Here is a 15025-nt window from a genome sequence, read left to right as displayed (position 1 = left end):
TTCAATCGCCACTTGATCCTAGCAACACATGCAAATTTAGATCACTCAAGTGGCACTAGATGACCAATATGCAAACAAGTTTGCCCCACTTAATAGTACCGTCATCTATCCTAAACCCGGTCAAGCTCTTCTCTAATCAACCTTAGACTAATAAAATGAAATTCCCTACAAACATACCTTTTCCTTGCGCTTCCCATTTCATCTCCTCCCTCTATAATGCCACATAAGCATCCAACCACCATCAAGCCACTTGTAATCAACACAAGTCGCCCATGGCTTGATACCTCATAGATGATATGATCCACTTCATGTCATCATATGTGTGGCAGAACCTCCTAAGGAATCGGGCCCACGTGCACCTATCGTTGTCTTGACAGACCTCGGATAGCGTTCACGAGTTCCCAACAACTCAATAGGTCTGTCGGGTGTCCTCGGGAAACCCGAATCATCCACGATTCTCTTTTCAAACAGGATCCCAATCATAGACACTGCTAATTTCAACAGTTTATTCAAATATATACATCAGAGTAAAGATAGCGGAAGTCTTAAGATAACATAGTTTACAAACCAGTTGTTTTCAAACTTGCAATACCATAAGTGTCATACAACCATAGTAGCGGGATAATATTACATTAACTTTATTTATCAAACAAACTAGTGCCTTGTCCAAAGGCCATTCATCCTTCCTCATCGTCATTGACTTCAAACACAGACATGCAGCAGGGACCAAAACAAGCCTGCGCATGCGACTCACTTGCAACAAGGGTTAACAAACCCTGAGTACAAAAGTACTCAACAAGACTAACCCGACATAAAGGGGTGTAAGACTTTTAGAGATGCAGGGTTTGGGACAAGGTAAGGATGTAGCAAAATTCAAAGTCCTTTGCCAAAAGCTTACTATTCTTATCCTATTTTCAAATTTTACCCCTAAGTCCTTTTAGTTCATTATCTCAAACTAAATGTACTTTTCCCATATTCCATTCCTTCTTATTCCATTCTTTTCTCATATTTTAGTAATTCACCAGTCCTGCATTGCTTCTGTAATGAATCGAGTCTCCATATCCGCGGAGCACCGGCAATTCAAATTGATTCAAGTCCCAGCTGGAGATTCCTTATCACACGACATATGTAGAATTTAATCTTGCATACATCAACCTCGCTACCGGATCCTCCTATACTAAGCCGTCTCCACGCCACCTGAGAGCACAACACACCTCAAATCCGGCCACATTCCAGCCACGAGGGTACACGCTACTCCCGCCATCTCTCCACTCCCAGTGCGTGGGCATTCGTCTTAGTATCGGATTAGCCGAAGTAGGCTTACCGGAGTATGTGACCAGTACTACAAAGTGTCTTGTTCAGAAGATCCACAATGAGTGGCCTTTAAGCGACATAGTCGGCAACATTACCCAACATTCAAGATAAGTCACCCGACTAGTCTCTAGTTCATTCTATCTTCTTTCTTTCTTTGGCCAGTATGCCATCTTTGATTGTATCAAAAATTTTACTTTGAAAGCCTACCATAAAGCATACTAAGCATTCTACGCCTTTGTAAATGAAATCATCTTCAAGGATGGTAAACAATTAACAAGGTAGGCAATGCATCAAGTAGGTAACATTTGAATTAATCAACTTAATGCAATAGGTAACATAGGTGATAAACTTTTCAAAGTAAACAAGGTAAGGGTTTAATGCATAAACCGGGGCTTGCCTTCATTGACGATCTTGGGTTCCGGATCAGTACCACAAATATCAAATCCCGCGACAACCGGGGATTCTTCCAGAACTTGCTCAACTAGAATCGTTTCACTCTCGGGTTCTACACGAAATAATAGCATATGCTTCAACATGATGATAATGTAAACATGATGCTTTCATGGTGCATGAAATATAACAACACCTTGAATACAACTTTCCTTCATGGTACAGTTATAAGCCAAACTAACCAAACCATATTCATAACGGATGTGAACACTCCAGCACCGACCACTTCGGCGAGCTCTTCGACCACTTCGGTGAACTCTCCGACCACTACGGTGAACTCTCCGACCACTACGACGAATTCTCCGACCACTACGGTGAACTCTCCGACCACTACGGTGAATTCTCTGACCACTACGGTGAACTCTCCGACCACTACGGAGAACTCTCCGACCACTATGACGAATTCTTCGACCACTATGGTGAACTCTCCGACCACTACGACGAATTCTCCGACCACTACGGTGAACTCTCCGACCACTACGGCGAATTCTCCGACCAAACTGATCTTGAACCCTACTGGTCACAAAACATGACCAAAACAAGATCAATCACTAATCAAACACTTAGGGTTTGCTCTTATTTATTTTCGAATTAATTTGGAGATAAGCCCAAAAATGAACTTGTTCCAAATGACCTCAAAATTTTATGTAAGCTTCCTCATGTCAAATTAGTGTACCAAAACAAATTTCATAATTTTTGGAATTATATAGTGGCCTACAAAAATCATGGAAATTGCATTTATCAATTAATGGACCGAATATTTGAACATTAAAAATTTATTCAAATTTCAAGTTTCATATTTTTAAACCATACTAGAGCATGTACAGAAGCTACACAAAAATTTTTAGAATTTTTGGAGCTATAATTATTTTCCTACAAATTCCCAAAGTTTCAGCACTATTCACAATTTCAGAAAATACAAAATCACACTGTTCTTCTTCCTCTCTCGCACTGACAGCCAGGCCCCGCTTGTCAGTGACCCAAAGAGGACGCACGGCGGCGCTGTCTGCTCTGATCGGCAAAACACGCCGGTGGTGAAGCTCTGGTGAAGCAGACCGCACCTACATGACCTACTCTTTTCCCCGAACCGATCCCAGCTATCAGAAAGGTAAAAGGCACACCGGAGATAGCTCCACGCTGGGCATGGCGGCCTGGGCACGATGGTGTACGGCGTAACCACGGCGACGTTGTAGTAGAGACTAAAGCGAAATGATCTTCATGTTCAGAAGCTCACCGTGATCACGTAGGTAGACTCGGTGAAGGCGGAGACGTACTGGATCGACGGGACCATGGTGAGGCCGATGATGGCGGAGCTCTGGCCGGCTCCGAAGAAGACGACGTCGTGCGGTGGCACTGACCGGCTAGAGGCAAGGCGAGCAGGTCGGGAATGAGTGGTAGGGCGAGGCGGAGCTTCTGGCCAACGCAATTGACCCCAGGTACTACGGCGAGGATGAATTTCGCGAGCGCGGTCAGGACACTGGCGGCGAGCAGTCGACGGGAAACTGAGAAATGACGACGGCGTGCTCCTATTTATAGAAGGAAGGAAGGCGTGCGGTGTCGACAGCACACGAGCGAGCTCGCCACGGAGGCATCGGCGTGTCACCGCACGTGAAAGTGGTGAAGAAGGTCAATGGCGAACAGCGGCGTGTCGCCGGTGGCAAACAGGCGATGTTGATTTTGATTTTTGAATTATTTACAGAACTGCCACTGAGTCCATTTTTTAAATTACTCTCAAATTTTCTAAAGAAGTTGAAAATCTCCAAAAATGAAAGTTGCTCAATTTTGCAAACTCTACAACTTTGCTTCTAGGAACATTTTCAAATTATGCCTCCATTTTGAAATTTGAATTTGGGGTGCATTTGAGCATTTGAATCATTTCAAAATTACTCCAAATTTTATATGTAAACTTGAAAAACTTTGAATACCAAAGTTGATCCACATAAAATAATCTTCAACTTTGCTTTTTGCCTCAACCCCAAATTCCACATGGATTTTGAATTAGTCAAAAGGGGCAAAAAGGGCTTTTATAATTTGAATTTGAATTCAAATTTGATTTGTCTTCCTTTTATTTTAATTTTGATTTTTGACCAGTAACATGGCCCATTAGGGTTATTTGAGTCAAATGACACATGACCTCACATGATCACATGAATTTTGACCCTTGTAGTCATGATCTTTATTTAGGGTTTTGAATCACATCACATGAAATAACAACATTATAAAATAAAGCTTATTTAGTGAATGCATTCCAAATTTTCTACTTTATGAATGCTTTGCAATGCACATGATGACATGTCAAATTTTAGTACTAGGTCGAAACACTAGAGGTGTTACAACCCTTCCCCCTTAAGGAAATCTCGTCCCGAGATTTAAAACTTAAGGCTAAGTAATGGAAAAGGAAATGTGTCAAGCCAACACATCAGAACTTTATTCAAAAGGCGAGTGAGGGGGTTTTCCATTCTGTTGACAAACGAGACAAGTTACAATATAGACAAGGTATTGCAACTAGATAGAAGCGAAGAAGTCAGGAAAGTTTTCTTCTAAGAAATCCTTGGACTCCCAAGTAGCTTCATCTTCAGTGTGTTGATTCCATTGTACTTTGTAGAACTTGATCGTACGTCTCCGAGTGACTCGATCTTTCTGATCTAAGACTCTAATGGGGTACTCGGCATAAGTCAAATCAGGTTCTAGTTCTACATCACCAAAGTCGATCTCTTGGTCAGGTACTTGAAGACACTTCTTTAACTGAGATACATGAAATATATCATGCATAGCTGACATGTGATCTGGTAGCTTGATGCGATAGGCGACTGGTCCACATCGTTGTTGGATTTGAAAAGGACCTACATAACGGGGTGCCAACTTTCCCCGAATCCCAAAACGATGAACTCCTTTCATCGGTGATACCTTGAGGTAGACATAATCTTCCACTTTGAATTCTAGCGGTCATCTCCTCTTATCAGCATAGCTTTTCTGTCGGGATTGAGCTACCTTCATATTAGCTTGTATGAGTTTAACCTTCTCTTCAGCTTCCTTGACCACATCCGGTCCAAAGAACCAATGTTCTCTAGCTTCTGACCAATTTAAAGGTGTCTAGCACCTACGGCCATACATTGTTTCGAATGGTGCCATTTTAATGCTCTCTTGATGGCTATTGTTATATGAGAATTCAGCTAAGGGAAGGCATTCATCCCATTTAGCACCAAAGGAAAGGACACATGCTCTTAACATATCTTCAAGAATTTGATTTACCCTCTCAGTCTGTCCATCTGTTTGCGGATGATAAACAGAACTATGGATAAGTTTAGTTCCCAAAGACTCATGTAGACTTTTCCAAAACTTGGATATGAACAATGACCCTCTGTCAGAGACAATGGTCTTGGGTGCTCCATGCAGACTGAAGATTCTATCAAGATAAAGCTTGGCATATTGTTCCGCTCGATATTTATCTCTGACTGGTAAGAAATGAGCTATCTTGGTTAGACGATCAACAATAACCCATATTGAATTGTAGCCTGCAGATGTCCTAGGCAATCCCACGATGAAGTCCATACAAATATCTTCCCACTTCTAAGATGGAACTGGCAACGAATGTAATGGACCTGCAATCTTCATATGAACCACTTTGACTCTCTGACAAATATCACACTTGGCTACATATTGAGCTATTTCTATTTTCATTTTGGTCCACCAATATCTCTTTCTCAGATCATGATACATTTTATTGCTACCCGGATGAATGGAGTATCTTGTAGAATGAGCTTCATCAAGAATCTGCTTTCGCAACTCTGGATTTTTGGGCACTACCAATCTATCCTTGAACCATACGACATCTAATTCATCAATCTTGAAACATGTTGGTCTCCCAGATCTGACTTTATCCTTAATATGGGCTATGCCCTTACTTTTCTGTTGAGCAGCAATGATCTGATCTTTGATAGTGGACTCAACTACAATATTGGACAGGGAACCTTGTTCTATGATTTGTAAATTCAAATGCTCCATCTCTTGACACAATGTTCGCTGCATAGGTTCTACAATTAGGCAATGACAATGACTCTTGCGACTCAGGGCATCGGCAACCACATTAGCCTTGCCCAGATGATAGTGCACTTCTAAATCATAATCTTTAATAAGTTCCAACCATCTTCTTTGCCTCATATTCAACTCTGACTGAGTGAAGATGTATTTCAAACTTTTGTGATCCATATAGATATGACATATATTGCCCAATAAATAATGTCACCAAATCTTGAGTGAATGAACAACAGCAGCTAATTCAAGGTCATGGGTGGGATAATGTTCTTCATGCTTCTTGAGTTGACTGGAAGCGTACGCTATGACTCTGCCTTCTTGCATAAGAACACAGCCAATACCAATTCCAGATGCATCACAATAGATGTCAAACGGCCTCTCGATATCAGGTTGGGCTAATACTGGTGCAGTTGTCAGCAACTTCTTCAATGTCTGAAAGGCCTTCTCACAATCTGTTGACCATACAAACTTAGTTTGATTTTTCAATAGTCCAGTAATTGGCTTCGCAATTCTAGAGAAGTCAGGGATAAACCGACGATAATACCCTGCCAACCCCAGAAAACTATGAACTTGATGAACAGTTGTAGGTGCTTTCCAGTTAAGGACTTCTTCTACCTTGCTCGGATCAACAGCTATACCTTTAGCAGATAGCACATGACCCAGAAATTGTACTTTCTCCAACCAAAATGCACATTTACTGAATTTGGCATATAGTTGGTGATCTCTTAATCTTTGTAGAACAATACGGAGATGTTCCACATGTTCCTCTTTGCTCTTAGAGTAGATAAGAATGTCATCAATAAATACCACGACAAACTTATCCAACTTGGGCATGAAAACTAAGTTCATCAGGTACATGAAATGAGCCGGGGCATTGGTCAGCCCAAAAGACATGACTAGATACTCATATAGACCATATTGGGTAGTAAACGCTGTCTTCGGCACATCTTCACGTCTGATCTTAATCTGGTGGTAGCCTGATCTTAAGTCTATCTTCGAGAATACCTTAGCTCCTGCAAGTTGATCAAAAGCAAATCAATTCGGGGTAAGGGGTATTTGTTCTTTATGGTGACTTCATTTAATGGCCGATAGTCAACACATAACCTTAAGGTTTGGTCCTTTTTCTTCATGAAGATAGCAGGGCATCCCCAGGGTGATGAACTGGGTTGAATGAAACCCTTGTCTAACAACTCTTGTAGTTGCATTTTTAATTCTGCTAGTTCTTTGGGAGGCATCCTATATGCTCTTTTGGACACTGGTGCTGTCCCTGGATTCAGATCAATTCTGAACTCTACGTCTCGGTCTGGTGGCAGACCAGGCAGATCATCAGGAAAGACATCCGTAAACTCACATACCACTGAAATTTTCTTGGCTCCTTCAACAATAGTTGCACAGACTGTTTCCACTGTACTCTTAGGAAAGGGAAGTTGGATGAGAAGTTGGGTTTTGCTGTTAGGTGCATTTACCCTTATGGTTCTACGCAGGACATCTATGATAGCCCCGTGCTGGGTTAACCAGTTCATACCAAGGATCACATCTATATCTTGATCCTTTAATATCAGCATATTGGTAGGGAACTCATAACCTCCCAAATCAATAGGTACATGCTGAACTACCTCCCTTGTATAGATTCATCCCTCGGGCGACTGTATATGATACGGTTCTTTTGTTTCCCCAATAGCTATCCCATGCTTCACAACAAATGTACGATTGATGAATGTATGGGATGCACCAGAATCCAATAAGGTAATTACAGGATGCTTAGCAATGGGAAACATACCCATCATAATTGGTTCTCCTTCTGGAATAGATTCCACTTGAGTATAGAAGACCCTTCCAGTTTTCTTTTCAGCCTGACCCTTCTGACTGTTCTGAGCATTGCCCTTGTACTGATTCTGAGCTTGAGTAACTGGGGCTTTGGGTGCATTAGGATTGTTCTTCCTGGGATACGGACATTCTCGAGAAAAGTGTCTGGGTTTACCACAATTATAGCAGGGATAATTGTGATTCTGGGGAGTAGCATTACGGTTTGCATTATTTGTATTGTTTTGCTGCTGCGGTGCTTGATGAGTATAAGGCGTATTAGTTGTAGGGCGAATGAAGATTTGCTGCCTGCTTTGGCCTTGTTGTGGGCGGAATGGCATACGGCCATGATTCTAAGGATGGTATACTATCTTCTAACGCTTGCCACTTGATGATCCGGAAGCAGATATTTTCTTTTTCTTCGCCTCCTTGTGTCGACGGTAATTCTCCTCTGAAGCGATAGCAATGTTGATTGTCTCATGGTAAGTTGCGTTACCACAAGTTGCCATGATGGTCTGAAGTTTAGTGTTTAGGCCTCTAAGAAAATGATTTTTCTTCTTCCTATCAGTATTCACATACTCTATAGCATACTGCGATAGGTGATTGAAATGCCCAACATAATGCATCACCGGGTGCTCCCCTTGCTTAAGAGCCAAGAACTCTTCTAACTTCATGGTCATTACACCATCTGGAATATAGTGTGCCCTAAAGGCATCCTTGAACTCCCTCCAGTTGATTTGGTGACCAGCGGGTTGTACTGCTACCAAATTTGCCCACCAGGCACCAGCAGCTCCTCGGAGTTGCTGTGCCGCAAACCTTGGTTTCTGAACCTCGGTACAGTGAATTAGCTCGAACTTTTGCTCTATTGTCCTAAGCCAATCGTCAGCTTCTAAAGGTTCTTCTGCCTTAGAGAACACAGGTGGACGGGTGTCAGTAAAATCAACATAGGTTGACTCGTCATTTCCGTTATTACGACGACCACGATTAGGGTATGGTGCCTATTGGTTCTGCGCCAATTACCTTAAGAACCTAGCATTCTCTGCCGTTCCATTGACAAGTGCAGCGATGGCATCCGCCATAGTCGAAGGCATTAGTGGAGGATTTGGGCACTCATCATCATCATGCGAGCCACTAGCACCAGTTTGGGTGATAGGACGAGGCATCTATTAGAGAAACATGTTTACTTACATTATTCTTTATTGAAAGCATTTAAAAGGTTCCATGCTACAAAGGGTTACTTATTTAAATTACATGTCTTGTATCCCACAAGACAACCCTGGTTTACTAGGAAAGCAGTAAAGGAACTATTACTACTCCGAGCTCTTAGTCTTCAGCATCCGTGCCCATATCGGATGAAACCTCATCTTCATCTGAGAAGTACACTAACTCCTCAGGATCCTCCTCCTCTTCTTCATTCTCGACTTCTCCTGGATCTATAATCATTTCTTCATCTGTAACTTCACCATCCCCATGAGGAGGATGAAGTTGAGCGTACAGCATGTGGACATTCTCATGAAGAATGGCATTGTCCATCTCCAGGTCTTCTACATAAAATTCCAACTCATGGACGCCCATGGCTTGATACCTCATAGATGATATGATCCACTTCATGTGATCATATGTGTGGCAGAACCTCCTAAGGAATCGGGCCCACGTGCACCTATCGTTGTCTTGACAGACCTCGGATAGCGTTCATGAGTTCCCAACAACTCAATAGGTCTGTAGGGTGTCCTCGGGAAACCCGAATCATCCACGATTCTCTTTTCAAACAGGATCCCAATCATAGACACTGCTGATTTCAACAGTTTATTCAAATATATACATCAGAGTAAAGATAGCGGAAGTCTTAAGATAACATAGTTTACAAACCAGTTGTTTTCAAACTTGCAATACCATAAGTGTCATACAACCATAGTAGCGGGATAATATTACATTAACTTTATTTATCAAACAAACTAGTGCCTTGTCCAAAGGCCATTCATCCTTCCTCATCGTCATTGACTTCAAACACAGACATGCAGCAGGGACCAAAACAAGCCTGCGCATGCGACTCACCTGCAACAAGGGTTAACAAACACTGAGTACAAAAGTACTCAACAAGACTAACCCGACGTAAAGGGGTGTAAGACTTTTAGAGATGCAAGGTTTGGGACAAGGTAAGGATGTAGCAAAATTCAAAGTCCTTTGCCAAAAGCTTACTATTCTTATCCTATTTTTAAATTTTACCCCTAAGTCCTTTTAGTTCATTATCTCAAACTAAATGTACTTTTCCCATATTCCATTCCTTCTCATTCCATTCTTTTCTCATATTTTAGTAATTCACCAGTCCTGCATTGCTTCTGTAATGAATCGAGTCTCCATATCCGCGGTGCACCGGCAATTTGAATTGATTCAAGTCCCAGCTGGGGATTCCTTATCACACGACATATGTAGAATTTAATCTTGCATACATCAACCTCGCTACCGGATCCTCCTATACTAAGCTGTCTCCATGCCACCCAAGAGCACAGCACACCTCAAATCCGGCCACATTCCAGCCACGAGGGTACACGCTACTCCCTCCATCTCTCCACTCCCAGTGCGTGGGCATTCGTCTTAGTATCGAATTAGCTGAAGTAGGCTTACCAGAGTATGTGACCAGTACTACAAAGTGTCTCATTCAGAAGATCCACAATGAGTGGCCTTTAAGCGACATAGTCAGCAACATTACCCAACATTCAAGATAAGTCACCCAACTAGTCTCTAGTTCATTCTATCTTCTTTCTTTCTTTGGCCAGTATGCCATCTTTGATTGTATCAAAAATTTTACTTTGAAAGCCTACCATAAAGCATACTAAGCATTCTATGCCTTTGTAAATGAAATCATCTTCAAGGATGGTAAACAATTAACAAGGTAGGCAATGCATCAAGTAGGTAACATTTGAATTAATCAACTTAATGCAATAGGTAACATAGGTGATAAACTTTTCAAAGTAAACAAGGTAAGGGTTTAATGCATAAACTGGGGCTTGCCTTCATTGATGATCTCGGGTTCCGGATTAGTACCACAAATATCAAATCCCACGACAACCGGGGATTCTTCCAGAACTTGCTCAACTAGAATTGTTTCACTCTCGGGTTCTACACGAAATAATAGCATATGCTTCAACATGATGATAATGTAAACATGATGCTTTCATGGTGCATGAAATATAACAACACCTTGAATACAACTTTCCTTCATGGTATAGTTATAAGCCAAACTAACCAAACCATATTCGTAACGGATGTGACCACTCCAGCACCGACCACTTCGGCGAGCTCTCCGACCACTTCGGTGAACTCTCCGACCACTACGGTGAACTCTCCGACCACTACGACGAATTCTCCGACCACTACAGTGAACTCTCCGACCACTATGGCGAATTCTCTGACCACTATGGTGAACTCTCTGACCACTACGGCGAACTCTCCGACCACTACGACGAATTCTCCGACCACTACGGTGAACTCTCCGACCACTACGGCGAATTCTCCGACCACTACGGTGAACTCTCCGACCACTACGGCGAATTCTCCGACCAAACTGATCTTGAACCCTACTGGTCACAAAACATGACCAAAACAAGATCAATCACTAATCAAACACTTAGGGTTTGCTCTTATTTATTTTCGAATTAATTTGGAGATAAGCCCAAAAATGAACTTGTTCCAAATGACCTCAAAATTTTATGTAAGCTTCCTCATGTCAAATTAGTGTACCACAATAAATTTCATAATTTTTGGAATTATATAGTGGCCTACAAAAATCATGGAAATTGCATTTATCAATTAATGGACTGAATATTTGAACATTAAAAATTTATTCAAATTTCAAGTTTCATATTTTTAAACCATACTAGAGCATGTACAGAAATAACACAAAACTTTTTAGAATTTTGGGAGCTATAATTATTTTCCTACAAATTCCCAAAGTTTCAGCACTATTCACAATTTCAGAAAATACAAAATCGCACTATTCTTCTTCCTCTCTCACACTGACAGCCAGGCCCCGCTTGTCAGTGACCCAAAGAGGACGCACGGCGGCGCTGTCTACTCCGCTCGGCAAAACGCGCCGGCGGTGAAGCTCTGGTGAAGCAGACCGCACCTACATGACCTACTCTTTTCCCCGAACCGATCCCAGCTATCAGAAAGGCAAAAGGCGCACCGGAGATAGCTCGACACCGGGCATGGCGGCCTGGGCACGACGGTGTACGGCGTAACCACGGCGATGTTGTAGTAGAGACTAAAGCGAAATGATCTTCACGTTCAGGAGCTCACCGTGATCACGTAGGTAGACTCGGTGAAGGCGGAGACGTACTGGATCGACGGGACCACGGTGAGGCCGATGATGGCGGAGCTCTGGCCGGCTCCGAAGAAGACGATGTCGCGCGGTGGCGCTGACCGGCTAGAGGCGAGGCGAGCAGGTCGGGAATGAGCGATAGGGCGAGGCGGAGCTTCTAGCCAATGCAATTGACCCTAGGTACTACGGCGAGGATGAATTTTGCGAGCGCGGTCAGGACACCGGTGGCGAGCAGTCGACGGGAAACTGAGAAATGACGACGGCGTGCTCCTATTTATAGAAGGAAGGAAGGCGTGCGGTATCGACAGCACACGAGCGAGCTCGCCACGGAGGCATCGGCGTGTCACCGCACGTGAAAGCGGCGAAGAAGGTCGGCGGCGTACAGCGGCGTGTCGCCGGTGGCAAACAGGCGATGTTGATTTTGATTTTTGAATTATTTACAGAACTGCCACTGAGTCCATTTTTCAAATTACTCTCAAATTTTCTAAAGAAGTTGAAAATCTCCAAAAATGAAAGTTGCTCAATTTTTCAAACTCTACAACTTTGCCTCTAGGAACATTTTCAAATTATGCCTCCATTTTGAAATTTGAATTTGGGGTGCATTTGAGCATTTGAATCATTTCAAAATTACTCCAAATTTTATATGTAAACTTGAAAAACTTTGAATACCAAAGTTGATCCACATAAAATAATCTTCAACTTTGCTTTTTGCCTCAACCCCAAATTCCACATGGATTTTGAATTAGTCAAAAGGGGCAAAAAGGGCTTTTATAATTTGAATTTGAATTCAAATTTGATTTGTCTTCCTTTTACTTTAATTTTGATTTTTGACCAGTAACATGGCCCATTAGGGTTATTTGAGTCAAATGACACATGATCTCACATGATCCCATGAATTTTGACCCTTGTAGTCATGATCTTTATTTAGGGTTTTGAATCACATCACATGAAATAACAACATTATAAAATAAAGCTTATTTAGTGAATGCATTCCAAATTTTCTACTTTATGAATGCTTTGCAATGCACATGATGACATGTCAAATTTTAGTATTAGGTCAAAACACCAGAGGTGTTACAATATGTCCTTATTAGTAAATTGATTGCAACTTTGCTTGCTCTTCACGGTTGCACCTAGTCCATCGGTGCCAAGTCGTTGCTCTAGCTTCACCACCATGTGGTCCATTGTCGCACCCAAGCTTTTGACTTGCCCTTCACACTAGCAACTTGGTCCTTCATAGCAAAGCCATGTCTCTTGATCTTCTCCGCCTAACCACATGACACCATGCCATCTCTCATATGCAATGAGTGTTGGCGGTGCTTAACGAACATATCCGACCACCAATTTATATCCAAAACAGGAGAAATAAACAAACTTTTGGCACATATGCTTTTACTATTAACCTAATTCCACTTGTATTGGAAGAAACATGTTTTGTAGGACATACATTTGAATACAAGTGGAAAACAAGATAAAAGGAGTAATTGGGAAAGCGTCATGCAGAAATACACAATGAAAGAAATGGAGAAGCCCACCTTCACAACAAAACTTGGGCCGAGCACCACCTGGGGAGCAACCCTAGCCTAGCCAATAGCCCACCAGAGCAAGGCAGTGGCTAGCAGGGCCAGCCCTGGTGCAATCGTACTAGGGGTGTGCCTGCACCGCCAGCACCGCCTCTCGGGCCCACCTTGCTCTAGCGGTTGCATGGCAGCATATTGAGGCGGCTCCCGGTGGTTTCCAAAAATACCTATGCCAAACCGAGCATGCATTAGTATAAATAGGAGGGTAGAGCTCACCTTCAACACACACACCATTTGGAGCTACATACCTCACTACCACCTCTTGTATTTTTACCTTTAGTAGTCTTTTGTGAGCTAGCAAAACTATCAAGGAGGGCTTGGCTCCTTGGAAGAAGAGAGACATCTTGGCATGAATACTATGAAGAGTTCTTCCAAAGTCTTGCTCTCATATTTTTAATATAGTTGTGCTACTAAATTAGAGTATAGTCTACATGTTATAATCATGACATATGAACTAGAATATAGTTTGAGTGTTATGAGCTTAACATGTAGAACTCTAGGCTTAATCATTCATATGACTTGTATGCTTAGAATTAGAGCTAAGTTGAGGTGGCGGTTCATTGTGCCTTCGGGTGTGCCCATGTCCTATGCTTGTTGATCCGTAGAGTCAGGGTCTCGGGGGGATGTGGGTAGTTTCTGTGTAATCGGGCATGGTGCCTAGGTACATAGGGATAGGTGAATACATTTCCTACTCTTCGGTTGAGGGGTAGGTGGTAGGTGGTGATAGCCCTATCGTCCCTTGTAATCCCCAACATTTAGATAGGGTTAGGAGTCTAAATTGTTACATGAGGTTGTTGGCAAACTAGTACTCAGTGGCCTCCCGGTCTATCTTACACTTAGTTCTAGCTCTAATCATGTATCTTGTATGATTATTAACTGTTCTTTACACGGCTATATTAGAACATGCCTGCTCTGTTTAGGAATATTCTTTTATTCTTTGTTTTCCCTTTTATCCTTGAGGTTGGCCCAAGTGTGTGTCCACTATCCTCAATATACCATTTTTACCCATGTCATCAACTATTGGTTTACTATGTAGGTATGTAATCTTGTTCATATCTATGCTAGACTCTTATACCTTGCCCTCCTTTGGGAAAATATAAATAACGATACCCTGAATACTTCCAGGTGAAATTCTACAATGATAGATCCGTGCGCTTGCAGATATTACTTCTATAATCGTTAAGAACTATCGTCAAAGGTATTTCTTAGTAGCATTGCTAGGAAACACAAATCTTAGTGGTGTCACTAAGAAATGCTAACAAGCATTTCTGGCGCCGCTGTCGGAGAATGGACTTAAAAACTCCATACTTGGTGATTGTGTTTAGAAATGCCAACAAGCATTTTTGATCATATGCATGTAATGGTAGCCATAGTTTATGTAGGCTAACTCTGCTTGTTTTCTTCCTATTGTGGATGAAAACAGGATAGTGTATGACCGATTACAACCTGCCAGAAAACTACATCGATAATCTAGAGGCACTCCTAAGGAAGAATAGGTCCCGTACTGCTTCTTCCTAAGCTA

Source organism: Miscanthus floridulus, chromosome 16 (assembly GCF_019320115.1).
Source record: "Miscanthus floridulus cultivar M001 chromosome 16, ASM1932011v1, whole genome shotgun sequence".
Taxonomy (NCBI): Eukaryota; Viridiplantae; Streptophyta; class Magnoliopsida; order Poales; family Poaceae; genus Miscanthus; species Miscanthus floridulus.
This window is presented reverse-complemented; position numbering follows the sequence as displayed.